This window comes from Schistocerca piceifrons, chromosome X, assembly GCF_021461385.2.
Source record: "Schistocerca piceifrons isolate TAMUIC-IGC-003096 chromosome X, iqSchPice1.1, whole genome shotgun sequence".
Taxonomy (NCBI): Eukaryota; Metazoa; Arthropoda; class Insecta; order Orthoptera; family Acrididae; genus Schistocerca; species Schistocerca piceifrons.
In genome coordinates this window covers 620910658-620925536 of record NC_060149.1, presented here as the reverse complement: position 1 = coordinate 620925536, position 14879 = coordinate 620910658, and the positions used below count along the sequence as shown (strand labels likewise).

The 14879-nt window shown below is 41.2% G+C and overlaps 1 protein-coding gene across 5 annotated transcripts in view; it reads right to left on the bottom strand.

Moving 5' to 3' along the window:
• LOC124721852 (tRNA:m(4)X modification enzyme TRM13 homolog) overlaps positions 1-14879 on the bottom strand; it is a 146061-nt gene that overhangs the window by 112413 nt on the left and 18769 nt on the right. For 2 of the 5 annotated variants that reach the window (XM_047246986.1, XM_047246988.1), the window contains exon 2: positions 10084-10182. The exons of the other annotated variants lie outside the window; for them this stretch is intronic. The gene's annotated coding sequence lies outside the window, so the exon portion shown is untranslated. The remainder of the gene's footprint in view (positions 1-10083; positions 10183-14879) is intronic. 5 annotated transcript variants of the gene reach the window in all.

Here is a 14879-nt window from a genome sequence, read left to right as displayed (position 1 = left end):
AAACAACTTCAGGAATCAACATTAAAACCATGTCAGCTGCTGAAGTATTTTCTGCTGACACCAGTGGCAGTCAGTCAGGAGGATTAAGAGTCCACCATAGGACAGCAAAGTTAGGACAGTCCAACAAAATGTGAACCGCTGTCAAATGGGCACCACAACACTGGGGAGGATCCTCACAATGGAGGAGATGACCATGTGCCAGCCAAGTATGACCAATATGGAGTCAGCAAAGGGTGATGGTCCTTATGAGAGGCCCACATGGAGGACCTCCACAAATTCGCAATCTCCTTCATCACTTGTAGTTTGTTCAGCAAAGTCAAAGTATGCCATTCCGTGTTCCAAATTCTTAGAACTTGATGGCATAAGACTGATCAAAGGTCCAGTGTCGGAATACCGATCTCAAGAGGCAGCTCGCCAGTAGCCAATTTGGCCAGCCTGTCAGAGTGTTCATTCCCCAGGACCCCAACATGACCCCAAGTCCAAACACAGGCCACAAAGATTCCACATTGTTTGAGGGTAAAGAGGGAATCCTGGATAGTCAGGACCAAGGGGTGGCATGGGTAACACTTGTAAAGTATCAGCACGTAGCTACTGATGAGGGAGGACTCACCAGTCCAGGAGCAGATGCACTCAAGAGCAAGATAGGTGGCTATCAACTCCGCATCAAAATCAGGACGATTGCTAGTGTTAAGTAGTGTTTCAGAGGACTGGCACTCAATATATATTACAATCCTGCATCAGTCTCACTGAGGCGTATTCAGAATGAAGAATCTTGTCCAACAGTACATGTACTGGCCACTTTGCCAGTGTTTTGTGAGAAGCTGAAATGTGTCAGGATTATCTGTTGTACCAAACTGTAGCACCCAAGCCTACCAGCCATGGGATTGGGTGCATACAGATTTTGCAAGCTAGTTCCATGGGGACCAGTGGTCGGTTTTCATAGATGTGTATCCTCATTTCCTATACATAATAATACCAAGATGGAAAATACCATCCATCACCAGCACTGGAACTAGCATCATCTGTGCCATCCAGTGCAAGTTCCATCTCTGGATCTGTCACACATACGGTGTGGCCCCAACACAACATCACAGGCAGTGGACACCTGTCATTCCCAGTACTTGAGCTGGTGTCAATCACCCCTATGGATTAGGGCCTGGGTGACAGAAGACCCACAGCCCACTGCGAGTCCGATACTGTTACTTTCTGCATCTTTGGCATTGCACATGGGCATGGCTCCTTTACCACCGCCAGCACAAGCTGCACCACAGCCCTCGCAGCGTGCCACACCATGTCCTTCTCTCTACTATTCAGAACACTTCCAGTCCTATGGGCTGATTCAAGGTGGTAGGGATCGTGTAATCCTGCTGGACATATAGATGGAGCATTTGATGTAATTACGCATCTGCCCAGTGAGGTTGTTAAGCTGTAGCACAGAATAATACATCTGCTGGCATCACATCACATGGGTAAAACAACTGTGGTAGATTTAACGACTGCTGTGGACTGTCTCAGTCTCATGTCTCAGCTCACCACATGCTCTCCAGTGGACTTATTTACAATGACCTTGCAATATTTGGATATATTAAGGACACTGATTTGGTCTCTGTTATTTCGAGCCATCACCATTTGGCTTGCATATGGACATATATTTTTGCCTAATGCGGTGCAGTTCCTGGTCTTTGTTTGACCACAAGTTGTGCCTACCAAGAGTGCACTAACGGTGTGTGTGTGTGTGTGTGTGTGTGTGTGTGTGTGTGTGTGTGTGTGTGTACACGTGTGCACATTCATGTTATAAGGCTTACCAGCCTAACAAAGTTACAGTTTTCTTCAGAACTAACAAATTATTTAGTGAATCTTCACAGTACTTCAACTGCTAAGAGGTATCCACCTCAAGAAATCTTTTTTCTGTTTAGTCTAAGAACAATCAAGATCTATTATTTCCTGTGATTTAATTGCACCTAACTGGTGTTCAATGAAAACCATGTTGTTGAAGACGCTGACACTGGATTAATATAAGACTTGTTGCATTCGTCCTCATGCCCATCCACAGCCACTTTGGACTAGTTACATCATGGAGTCAAAGCTGTATAAATTAGTAAAGAAGTTGTTGTATCCTCAGCAGGACCTTATCCTATGGTACATGACCATCCCATTTTCAGCACAGAACTACACCCATCCCACACCCACAAAGCTTTCTCCCGTTATGACTGATGTAAAAAAGACTGCTGAAGATTAAAATGAACAACCAGATGACAGCAGCCAGTGCCACAGTTCTGTAGCAGTGCCTTTCAAAAAGGGTGAATGAAAGTGTATGGATGGATGGATGCTGAAGATTCAACAGGGACAGCATGACACGTAAGTAGCAACCTGAACTTCAGTTTTTCACTCATTGGATTATCTTACGAGCTTTCTAATATAAATGAAATGATGTGATGGTGTGGTGTGATGGGCCTCAACTACGTTCCCTCTGACTCAATGTTGAAATATTAAAAGTTTTGACTGGTTTTGCTGTCTAGGCACTGGGATACGTAGTTGATGCATTACAAGGCAAATACTGCTGAGTCTACAGTATACAGCATGAATTTACACATGAATCGAATGGTCGAAGGTTCCTATCACTCAGTAATTGCAAATGTAACATAGAAATTTATAAATGAAAGCTTTCAATTAAATACAAACTGCAGGTACTATCTTAAGGACTTTAAAGGATGAGTACGATAGTAGAAGTACTTTTGAGAATGTGGTATATTTCTGCAAAACACTTATTGGTGTCGATGGTCCATCAATTAAATAAAATATAAGTTGAATAACAGAGAAACAATAGATTCCTACTGCATGTAATTAGTTATGTACAACAACATAGCTCACAAGATATTCACTTCTAAATGCACACTATGTCTTCACTGTAGAAGCCACGGAAATCTCACATGTGCACAAGTCGGCACTACGAATAACTCATGTACTATTCAAGTTACGTGCCTGTAATTCATACCAATTTAGGTTTACACTAATAGCTTTCTAAAGACACATTAATCGATGACATCGGATGAACCGTTTAGATTTTGGAAATTCATTGCTGGTTGTATAATTTACTGTCAGATACTAAACTTTAAATTAATAAAGATATTGAAAATCTTATTGCACCATCAGAATCATCGTACAAATAATAGTAATGTATATGTTTCTTTCTGAGGTATCATGATTCATCTGGCTACTATTAATTTCTATACAAACTGTGAAATGTTTGCCATGACGGTTTCACAAAGTCCGCCATCTTTGGCACTCTCGACATACAAGTGTCTTTCATCAACACAGCGTCACCATGGAATTCCCAGCCACACACTTGGGCTGGACCCCTCTTGCTTCGGCCAACGTCTGGTATCAAGTGGTCGGCCTGTCGAGTGGCCCGTGCCCACCGAGCGGTCCGTGCAGTCAACCAACTCTGATCTTAGAATATTTTCAGAGCGCCACAACTCGCCCGTTACCTCACAATCTACATCCTTTGGCTTGCACTTCCAATACTCTCCCATAATGTACAAGTTAGATATTTCTGTAGTGTATTGTAAGGGACCCAGGGCTGAACCATTAAATCCTGTAATATGTACTTAATACAATTTACCTGGGCACTCCACTCCATTCACTGAGTCACATCCCATAGTTTGTTGGGTTTGCCATAAAAAAGGGAAGTACACCAGCCAGTGTAGAGAGTATAACTGCCTCAGTTGTGGAAAACCATGGGTACCATGAAAACTTTGGTAATTTCATGAGAGTAAGCCACAAGAGGCATAAGTTTTTGGGTTTTGCTGCTAATAGGAAATGTATAGAGACATGTTTTAGCATGGGTAAGAATGAGAGGAGTAGCACGTATATTAGTAAGTAGAAACAGGCATCATGAAAGATTTAATGTCATGGCTAAGTCAAGAATAGCAGGTGATATAATCTAGGCAAATATTACAACCAGGAGAATATTTAACAGATACGACTTGGTACATTAAAATTGATCAAAGCAGTGCCGAATGCAGACAAAATAGAACAAGAACAAAGAATAACAAAAGTAATGTTAGGTTATGATTTACCATCTTCACATCATGCAGCATTGTCCCAGACCAGCAAAAACACTGAGATACCACATGGTTGCAAGATGGTTGTCACCAATTAAACTGCTTCAATTTCCTCAAGAAGTAATGTTCATGATACCAGCAGATCCATCACCAATAGCAAACCAAGTGAAAGAAGTGACATAGTGGGAAAATCCATCAGGTGTTGGAAGATATGTAGAAGTAATGGAATTAAAGGGATTTTTTAATGTATGGCATATATGGGGTTGATACAGCACATATAGTCGAGGAAGAAATAGGGACAGCACCAGTGGGGCTGTTATAGCCCCCTGTGGCTGGGAAGATGTTAGGATTATTATGCAGCACATGTGGGGCTGATAAAGCACCTGTAGCTGCGAAAATGATATGATCATTGCACAGCACAAGTGGGTTGATATAACGTCTGCAGCTGGGAAATTGTAAGATTATTGTACGGCACAGATGGATCACTGGTATTGGAGAGCTCTTGGATTGGGGCCACTGGATAAATCTCTCAGATTAGTAAAGAATTAATAAAGAGTGAAAAATGTAGTTATGGAAGTTTGGATGGATTCCCAGGTCATGATGGTTTGATACTACAGCCAAAGCATACCATCAAACAGGAAAAAAACATTCTTTTTCGTATGGGTGATGTTGTTGTTGTGGTCTACAGTCCTGAGACTGGTTTGATGCAGCTCTCCATGCTACTCTATCCTGTGCAAGCTTCTTCATCTCCCAGTACCTACTGCAAACTACATCCTTCTGAATCTGCTTAGTGTATTGATCTCTTGGTCTCCCTCTACGATTTTTACCCTCCACGCTGCCCTCCAATGCTAAATTTGTGATCCCTTGATGCCTCAAAACGTGTCCTACCAACCGATCCCTTCTTCTAGTCAAGTTGTGCCACAAACTTCTCTTCTCCTCAATCCTATTCAATACCTCCTCATTAGTTACGTGATCTACCCACCTTATCTTCAGCACTCTTCTGTAGCACCACATTTCGAAAGCTTCTATTCTCTTCTTGTCCAAACTAGTTATCGTCCATGTTTCACTTCCATACATGGCTACACTCCATACAAATACTTTCAGAAACGACTTCCTGACACTTAAATCTATACTCGATGTTAACAAATTGCTCTTCTTCAGAAACGCTTTCCTTGCCATTGCCAGTCTACATTTTATATCCTCTATACTTCGACCATCATCAGTTATTTTGCTCCCTAAATAGCAAAACTCCTTTACTACTTTCAGTGTCTCATTTCCTAATCTAATTCCCTCAGCATCACCCGATTTAATTTGACTACATTCCATTGTCCTCGTTTTGCTTTTGTTGATGTTCATCTTATATCCTCCTTTCCAGACACTGTCTGTTCCGTTCAACTGCTCTTCCAAGTCCTTTGCTGTCTCTGACAGAATTACAACGTCATCAGCGAACCTCAAAGTTTTTACTTCTTCTCCGTGAATTTTAATACCTACTCCGAATTTTTCTTTTGTTCCCTTTACTGCTTGCTCAGTATGCAGATTGAATAACATCGGGGAGAGGCTACAACCCTGTCTCACTCCTTTCCCAACCACTGCTTCCCTTTCATGTCCCTCGACTCTTAAAACTGCCATCTGGTTTCTGCAAAAATTGTAAATAGCCTTTCGCTCCCTGTATTTTACCCGTGCCACCTTCAGAATTTGAAAGAGAGTATTCCAGTTAACATTGTCAAAAGCTTTCTCTAAGTCTACAAATGCTAGAAACGTAGGTTTGCCTTTTCTTAATCTTTCTTCTAAGATAAGTCGTAAGGTTAGTATTGCCTCACGTGTTCCAACATTTCTACGGAATCCAAACTGATCTTCCCCAAGGTCCGCTTCTACCAGTTTTTCCATTCGTCTGTAAAGAATTCGCATTAGTATTTTGCAGCTGTGACTTATTAAACTGATAGTTCGGTAATTTTCACATCTGTCAACACCTGCTTTCTTGGGATTGGAATTATTATATTCTTCTTGAACTCTGAGGGTATTTCGCCTGTCTCATACATCTTGCTCACCAGATGGTAGAGTTTTGTCATGACTGGCTCTCCCAAGGCCATCAGTAGTTCTAATGGAATGTTGTCTACTCCCGGGGCCTTGTTTCGACTCAGGTCTTTCAGTGCTCTGTCAAACTCTTCACGCAGTATCTTATCTCCCATTTCGTCTTCATCTACATCCTCTTTCATTTCCATAATATTGTGCTCAAGTACATCGCCCTTGTATAAACCCTCTATATACTCCTTCCACCTTTCTGCCTTCCCTTCTTTGCTTAGAACTGGGTTGCCATCTGAGTTCTTGATATTCATACAAGTGGTTCTCTTCTCTCCAAAGGTCTCTTTAATTTTCCTGTAGGCAGTATCTATCTTACCCCTAGTGAGACAAGCCTCTACATCCTTACATTTGTCCTCTAGCCATCCCTGTTTAGCCATTTTGCACTTCCTGTCGATCTCATTTTTGAGACGTTTGTATTCCTGTTTGCCTGCTTCATTTACTGCGTTTTTATATTTTCTCCTTTCATCAATTAAATTGAATATTTCTTCTGTTACCCCAGGATTTCTACTAGCCCTCGTCTTTCTACCTACTTTATCCTCTGCTGCCTTCACTACTTCATCCCTCAGAGCTACCCATTCTTCTTCTACTGTATTTCTTTCCACCATTTGTGACAATTGTTCCCTTATACTCTCCCTGAAACTCTCTACAACCTCTGGTTCTTTCAGTTTATCCAGGTCCCATCTCCTTAAATTCCCACCTTTTTGCAGCTTCTTCAGTTTCAATCTGCAGTTCATAACCAATAGATTGTGGTCAGAATCCACATCTGACCCTGGAAATGTCTTACAATTTAAAACCTGGTTTCTAGATCTCTGTCTTACCATTATATAATCTATCTGATACCTTTTAGTATCTCCAGGATTCTTCCATGTAAACAACCTTCTTTTACGATTCTTGAACCACGTGTTAGCTATGATTAAGTTATGCTCTGTGCAAAATTCTACCAGACGGCTTCCTCTTTCATTTCTTCCCCCCAATCCATATTCACCTTCTATGTTTCCTTCTCTTCCTTTTCCTACTGACGAATTCCAGTCACCCATGACTATTAAATTTTCGTCTCCCTTCACTACCTGAATAATTTCTTTTATCTCGTCATACATTTCATCTATTTCTTCATCATCTGCAGAGCTAGTTGGCATATAAACTTGTACTACTGTAGTAAGCATGGGCTTTGTGTCTATCTTGGCCACAATAATGCGTTCACTATGCTGTTTGTAGTAGCTAACCCGCACTCCTATTTTTTTATTCATTATTAAACCTACACCTGCATTACCCCTATTTGATTTTGTATTTATAACCCTGTATTCACCGGACCAAAAGTCTTGTTCCTCCTGCCACCGAACTTCACTAATTCCCACTATATCTAACTTTAACCTATCCATTTCCCTTTTTAAATTTTCTAACCTACCTGCCCGATTGAGTGATCTGACATTCCACGCTCCGATCCGTAGAACGCCAGTTTTCTTTCTCCTGATAACAACGTCCTCTTGAGTAGTCCCCGCCCGGAGATCCGAATGGGGGACTATTTTACCTCCGGAATATTTTACCCATAAGAAAAAATAATATACACACATATTTCGAGTATTGGGAGATAAGTTTTTTAATTTATCTCTGGGCAGGGGTGTGCATGGGTAAGGATCCCCCTGGGGCAAAATGAGGGGCATTAGGTGTCCCCTCCCTAACTCCGTCTTGTAAGTCAATCACTGAAATGAGTGTTTCAACAAATCAAGTGGCAATATCCGCTTTCCAATAAGAAGGTAAAAGTCTAGATTGCTTTCACTGTGTAATTTGTCAGGGTCTGTGGTAACGATTTGTCAAGAAATAATCTACCTACAGATCTGCCATGCTCTTCAGTTTGCAGACTAAAGGCGTAACTGTTGATATGAGTCTGGACATACTTCATGGATATGGTGAACTATCGAGGTCATTCTGCATGTAAACTGAGGTAGGTATGACCTATATGGATGACATGGAAGACAACAGATTCCTTTCAAGAGGGGTAATGTGACAAGTTCCACTTTCACATCTATATCTACATTTATACTCTACAAGCCACCCAACGGTGTGTGACGGAGGGCACTTTGAGTGCCACTGTCATTACCTCCCTTTTCTGTTCCAGTCACGTATGGTTCGCGGGAAGAACGACTGCAGGAAAGCCTCCGTGCGCACTCGAATCTCTCTAATTTTACATTCGTGATCTCCTCGGGAGGTGTAAGTAGGGGGATGCAATATATTCGATACCTCATCCAGAAACGTACCCTCTCAAAACCTGGACAGCAAGCTACACCGCGATGCAGAGCATCTCTCTTGCAGAGTCTGCCACTTTAGTTTGTTAAACATCTCCGTAATGCTATCACGCTTACCAAATAACCTTGTGACGAAACGCGCCGCTCTTCTTTGGATCTTCTGTATCTCCTCTGTCAACCCGCTCTGGTATGGATCCCACACTGATGAGCAATACTCAAGCATAGGTCGAACGAGTGTTTTGTAAGCCACCTCCTTTGTTGATGGACTACATTTTCTAAGGACTCTCCCAATGAATCTCAACCTGGTACCCGCCTTACCAACAATTAATTTTATATGATCATTCCACTTCAAATCGTTCCGCACGCATACTCCCAGATATTTTACAGAAGTAACTGCTACCAGTGTTTGTTCTGCTATCATATACTCATACAATAAAGGATCCTTCTTTCTATGTATTCGCAATACATTACATTTGTCTATGTTAAGAGTCAGTTGCCACTCCCTGCACCAAGTGGCGATCCGCTGCAGATCTTCCTGCATTTCGCTACAATTTTCTAATGCTACAACTTCTCAGTATACTACAGCATCATCCGCGAAAAGCCGCATGGTGGAGGCTTCTATTGTTCAGTATGAGTTGGGTAAATGTTGGTCACCCAACTGTCATCTTTTCTTCATCTCAGTTTTGTACGATGTGCCATCTAAGATACACCTTTAAGTTAGCCACTGGTTTCTGTATTGGCTGCAGATCCATTGGGGCTTCCTTAGCTTATGCAGAGCAATGATGCCAGTTTGCACAATCATTGCCTGGGATGTTTATGTTGTTCAGTGTTTAGAGAAATACAATGGGGGTTTCTGTACTGTGGTGGTTGTATAAAAGATTTTGAATGGTGTAGACCAGTGGATGACAATGTGAGTAACTTTTGAACCACTGAGGGAGTCACTGGATAGAAAAGTATATTATACCAGTGAGATGTGCGTATGCTGCTACTCGTACTACTGTGTAGAAACTGCATTATCATTCATAAATGTTTTTGTCGACAAATGCAAAGCCAACTATCTCATCCATCCTTCAAGCCATAAGTATATATATCTAACTAAAAATAGTGTGGATGGGGAGAACTGAACTGAAGCTAAAACTATGGATATTAGCATCTGTGTAACCCTTGATGCCACATTGAGAGTCAATTCACACTACAAGGCAAGGAATACACCATGAAGAAAGCTCTGTCTGTGGGATAGGCAGGCATGTTGTCAACGGAAAAAAAGTGATCCTGATGCATGTCTTTTAGCCTCGCTGCTACTGTTAGCCCTGTTTTCAATCGCAAGGTAGAGCACAGGGTCTAGATGGTCTCAAACAGGAGGAGGTGCTGAACTGTAAGCAAGACTGCCATAGTTGAACCAGGTTAAAATCCGTGACTGGTAAAATACTGCTAGAACCTGTTGATCTGTAGCCAAGAATTTCTTCCAGGGAAGTGTATGGACTTTAATTTCCCCAAAAAGTTCATCCTGAACTGCTTTATGTGCAACAGCTGTGGTGTCACCCAAAGAGTAAGGTTCCATAGCAAAGTTGATATCTCATGACAGAACCAAAAGCTAAGGACAGTCACTGCCACACAAAGCCATAAAGAAAAATGTCAGCCAAGACACACCCTCCAGTGGTTTGGTACACCACCACTGCTGGAAATCTACTTACATGAGAGTGCAGCACTGCTTGCCCCATTATTTGATAGCCCAGTCTGATAGCATCACCAACATAGCTCAGATCTGGCAGTGAGAATATCATCAGTCAGCACTGTGAACCAAAGGTTACTGTCAAATTTACAGTGATGTTTGACCATCATTCAGTGCTATTTAAAATAGTAAACAGTTATCATTGTGTTCAGCAACTGTACTAAAATATATATTGTCATTCACATATACATAAATTGCATCCAAGTTAAGTATTTTGTATAAAAGAGTTTTACTAAAGTGAAGTGGTAATCTTTATATGTGTTGTAGTAATCACTTGACCTCCTTCAGGAGTAAAACTATTTAACTGTCATCTAAGTTGCTACAGGATATACAAAAATGGTGGTGATGATGTTCTCACGTGTTTTCCAATATAGTGTCATGTTAGTGCCATGGCAGCAATGATTTTATCATGTGTGTTCCAAGACAGTGTTTCATTAGTCTCAGTGGCAAACATATTTTTGTGTGTTGTACCAAACATACAGTGTTTAACAATGTCTGAGCCCCATGACTAAACAAAGTTGTTCAGTTTCATGCACAGCAGATTGAACAACTGCTGCTCCATGTTCAATACCTGATGAGCTTACTGTTGCAACAAGCAGCACCACAGCCAGTTGCTGCACCCAAGTTTCATCACTTTAACAGCAAGGAAGAGGACAGTCTGAATATCATGCTAAACTAGAAGCATACTTCACTGCATACAGCATTAAAGGTATCACGCACATTGTGTTCTTTTTGTCAACTCTCAGAGCCGACATCTATCACCTGTGTAAAAAGTTGTTTCCCGACTCTTGTCCAGATGATGTTGACTAGGGGAAACTTGTTAGAAAATCTGACGAACATTACAAGGCACTGAGTCATGTTGCTGCAGTGAGATTTTAATTTTCTTGCCTTAACAAGCACCCTGAACAGTCACTGAAACAGTGGGTTGCAGAACTTAGAGGGTTAACAAGACATAGTAGGTTCAAGTATTCTACAAAGTTATAACGATATTATGCTACATGATGCAATCAGACAGAATGTATCAGACACATGAGTATGCACTGATATCCTAAAATTTCCAGCCAGAACTGAAAACAGTTTTGTCATTGTAGAGTCCCAAAGTATTGTGGACACAGCTGAAGTTAATTTTGAGGCCCCTTCTAGTTCCCTTGTTACTTGTGCACAAAGCAATCAGTCTCCAGTTCATGTTAAAATGAATAAAAACAGCGCTCAAAAAAGTAAGGTAAAATCTTTCAGTCACATAGTACACAGTGTGTACTTCAGAAAATGTGAAGAAGTATTGTACTCATTGTCTTTATAATCATAATACACAAGTTTGTCCTTGTCATGAAGCACAGTGTTTCAATTGTGATAAGCAAGGTCATAGCCACATCATCTGTTTACAATGCTGCCAGTCACGGTGCAAGTCTACCACATGGCTACTGCGCAGCTCTCAGCAAGTGCATGTTTTGATGGTTGAGCCAGTGCAACTGGCACAACGTCTACAGCAGTCCACAGAGAGAAGAACAAACTTTTCGTCCACATAAGATTAGCTAACAAAACAATTAAATTTCGATTAGACACAGATACATCTAACATACAATGTAGGCTTTCAAAGCCAGTATTTGCAATATTGCTTATATTTTCTATTGCTGGAGTCTTCATCAGAGACTTTAACAACTCAGAAAACTGTTACAAACTCAGAACATACTCAGCAAGCCAAACTCTTTATATGTATTGACGCAATGGTCGGGTTGTGACATCATCAGACAGATTCCTGAGATTGCGGAATATTTTAGAATCAACTGTCATATTAGAAGGCACCAGCAGGCCCTGCACTGACCCCTGAGACCAAATTATGTGGAGAAATGAAAATATTGTTCCTAAAGGATGTATCTACACACTGTAAAACTTTCAAACATGTAGAATAAAAGATGGATTTTAAAAAAAAATAGTGTGCAATTCTTTAGGAGTCACCCTCGTACAGCTACCATTGAGTACTTTAATCATTCAGGAAACTAACCATTCCTAATGGAAAAATTACAAATGTGGTAAAGTGCTGGGCTAACGTATGCAGCACAGCGCTTTAGTATCCTACTACATACCTCTTCATATCTGTGACAGTCTTCAGCAATTTAATTATTGACTCAGTCTCTCCCTTGTCAGAATCACAGAGGTGTATTTCAGATAGAAGTCTTGTAAAGCCATTTTCCATGAGAGTTAAATCAGTAGAAACTGAGTTTTCATTAATTCACCTGCTATACTTTGAGAATGATTGTTAAATATTGTACATATATCTGACTTACTGGTAACAAAAATATTTTTACAACATATTGACCTTATAACCTTGACCTCATGCTGTCGGCCAGAAACTTCCTTCACAACCTTATCTTTCCCAATACATGGCTATTGTTATTGTAGATACTGTAATATGTAAAAAGGGGTTTGGTAAGAACTGCCAGATCTGTTTCCATTTGGGTTTTCTTCTTTTTATTTCTCTGTTTCTTTCGTTTTGTCTCTCTGGTGTTTGAGACTGTGTGAGAGTTTGTTGTCTTTACGCTCTGGAATGGACGATGAATAGTCTGTCCTGTGACCCACCACCTGTGGCTCATTCATCCAGTGACTTGTGTGACTTTGCACTTCTGCTTTTTGTAGGGAGGAGGGCACCTTGGATGATGCCCTCCCCAGTGATGGTGCCAGTGACTGTCAATGTGTTTCCAGCTGCACCACTACAGAAGCCTCAGAAATGTCTCCCAGTTTCTCACATTTCACCAGTGCTTTTGATTGTGTAGATGTTGATGTTTCAATAAGCAAGGATCAATTTCTCATTTTTTCCCGATGCATCTACCTCCCTACAATTACCCTCAGTATGTTTGAGAAAGTCTAACAGTTTTGTTGTTGCATAGGAATCTCAATCAGTTCCAGACCATACTATGTACTGAAGGAGTTTGTAGGCTTTGTTTCTCTAGGCTTGTCAGTTATCCCTGGCATTGCTAGAATGGGAACGTAATTGGGGTAAGTTTTTGCATTAAAGCATGTCTCTCTGTCCACTGAGACATCCACACCACTATGGCCATTGTTCTAGGTTAATGTGATTCATTTAATCAGCGAAACGTTTGCCCTGATGCCACCTATTCCAGTCAAGGACTGTACCAGTGGCACCACTCCACCGCAGTAAGGGTCATTTGGCATGATGGCCATTACCCTGAATCCCAGTGCACCAAGAAGGTTGGCATCTGCTCCTTGGCATATGTGGGAAGCTGTTAGTTCTGTTGTCAGAAATGATATCTCTGTGTTTTCTAGTGGCTCTACTGAGAAGGTACATGACAACCTCACCACAACAGTCTGACTACCATGTTGGCTTTTTGAGTCAACTTAGTTACTGGGCATAGAGTATACTCTTACCATACAAAAGTTGCTTCTTCTAAAGGTGTCCTTCCACAACCAGTCCACACTACAGGAAAAATTTTGAAAAGTTGAGGTCAAACTCGAAAGGGGACCAAAAATAACACAAACCACATAGTTTATGATGAAAAGTAAAAAGAGAAATGGGTAAATGAAAGAATCAAAAACTCCAAGGACTGCCACCATGGGTTCAAAAGTAAGAGAAGTAACGATAGTCAGAGATGGGAGATTGTAGTACAAGGAAGGAAGGAGGTGTTGCAATAGCCTGGGGCACAATGCTCACCATGAACATACTCACAAAAGACTCATGAACCACCAGAGGGGCTCACTAAAGGGTCATGGGTCCACCGAATGCTTTGGAGCTGAGAAACTCACCATGACCATTTTGCTCTCCTCAATTGTTTATTGGGCTTTTGCCCTCACACCCTGAAGGGCTATAAGATTCTCTGCATTTGAAGTTTCACAGAGGTGCATGCCTAATAATGATTGTGAAGAAGCAATCCTCACATCACCAGGGAACATGATGTCTATGTAGCTGGTCTGAAAACTATTGAGGATATGTCAGCAGCTTTTGCAATGTGATCCACTCACTCTTCAATGGTGCTATGGTGTTCAAATACAGTCAGTTGGCTGTACAGTATTAAGACATCCTTGCCGAACCACTCTTTTGGTGGTTTCCTTTTGCACACTGCTCAATCACTTAGGTATCTACAAACAGCCAAATAGTTATTGGAGTGCATGTGTTTGACCACTTTTCACTGAGATTATCTGCAAGACTGGAGAGCAAGCACATGTAGGAAAAAGAAAAACCCTGTACCTTGTCTGAAATGCATCCTGTGTCCTATTTTCTAATCACATAGATCTTCTGAAGACACAAGAGTCTCAACAACACTACTCCTGGAGCAGATGATAACAGAACCTTGTAACACAGGGCAAGAGTTGTGCTTGGGTAGCTCAGATGGTAGAGCACTTGCCCCCGAAAGGCAAAGATCCCTAGTTCGAGTCTCGGTCCGGCACACAGTTTTAATCTGCCAGTAAGTTTCAACAGTTTTAATCTGCCAGTAAGTTTCAAGAAGCATTGTGGTTTTTTCTTAATGAGGTAGTGTGGTTGAAAGCAGAGAATTTGGGATTACTTGGGTAACTTGTCAATAAAGAAGAGCAGTTAGCACTGATCAAAGAGCCTAGTCCTCAGAGAGATCCAGCCACTATCAATTTAATCACTCCCTTTTCTGGCAAGACAGCTAAGTATGTAATGTCTTTCCTGGATGACCTGGAATCAACTGGAAGATCAGAGACTGGTCAGATTATCAATTATTGCACATAGCAAAATTATGGTTGATAGAGGAGGTAAACAGCTTTGTCAGATGTTTGGAG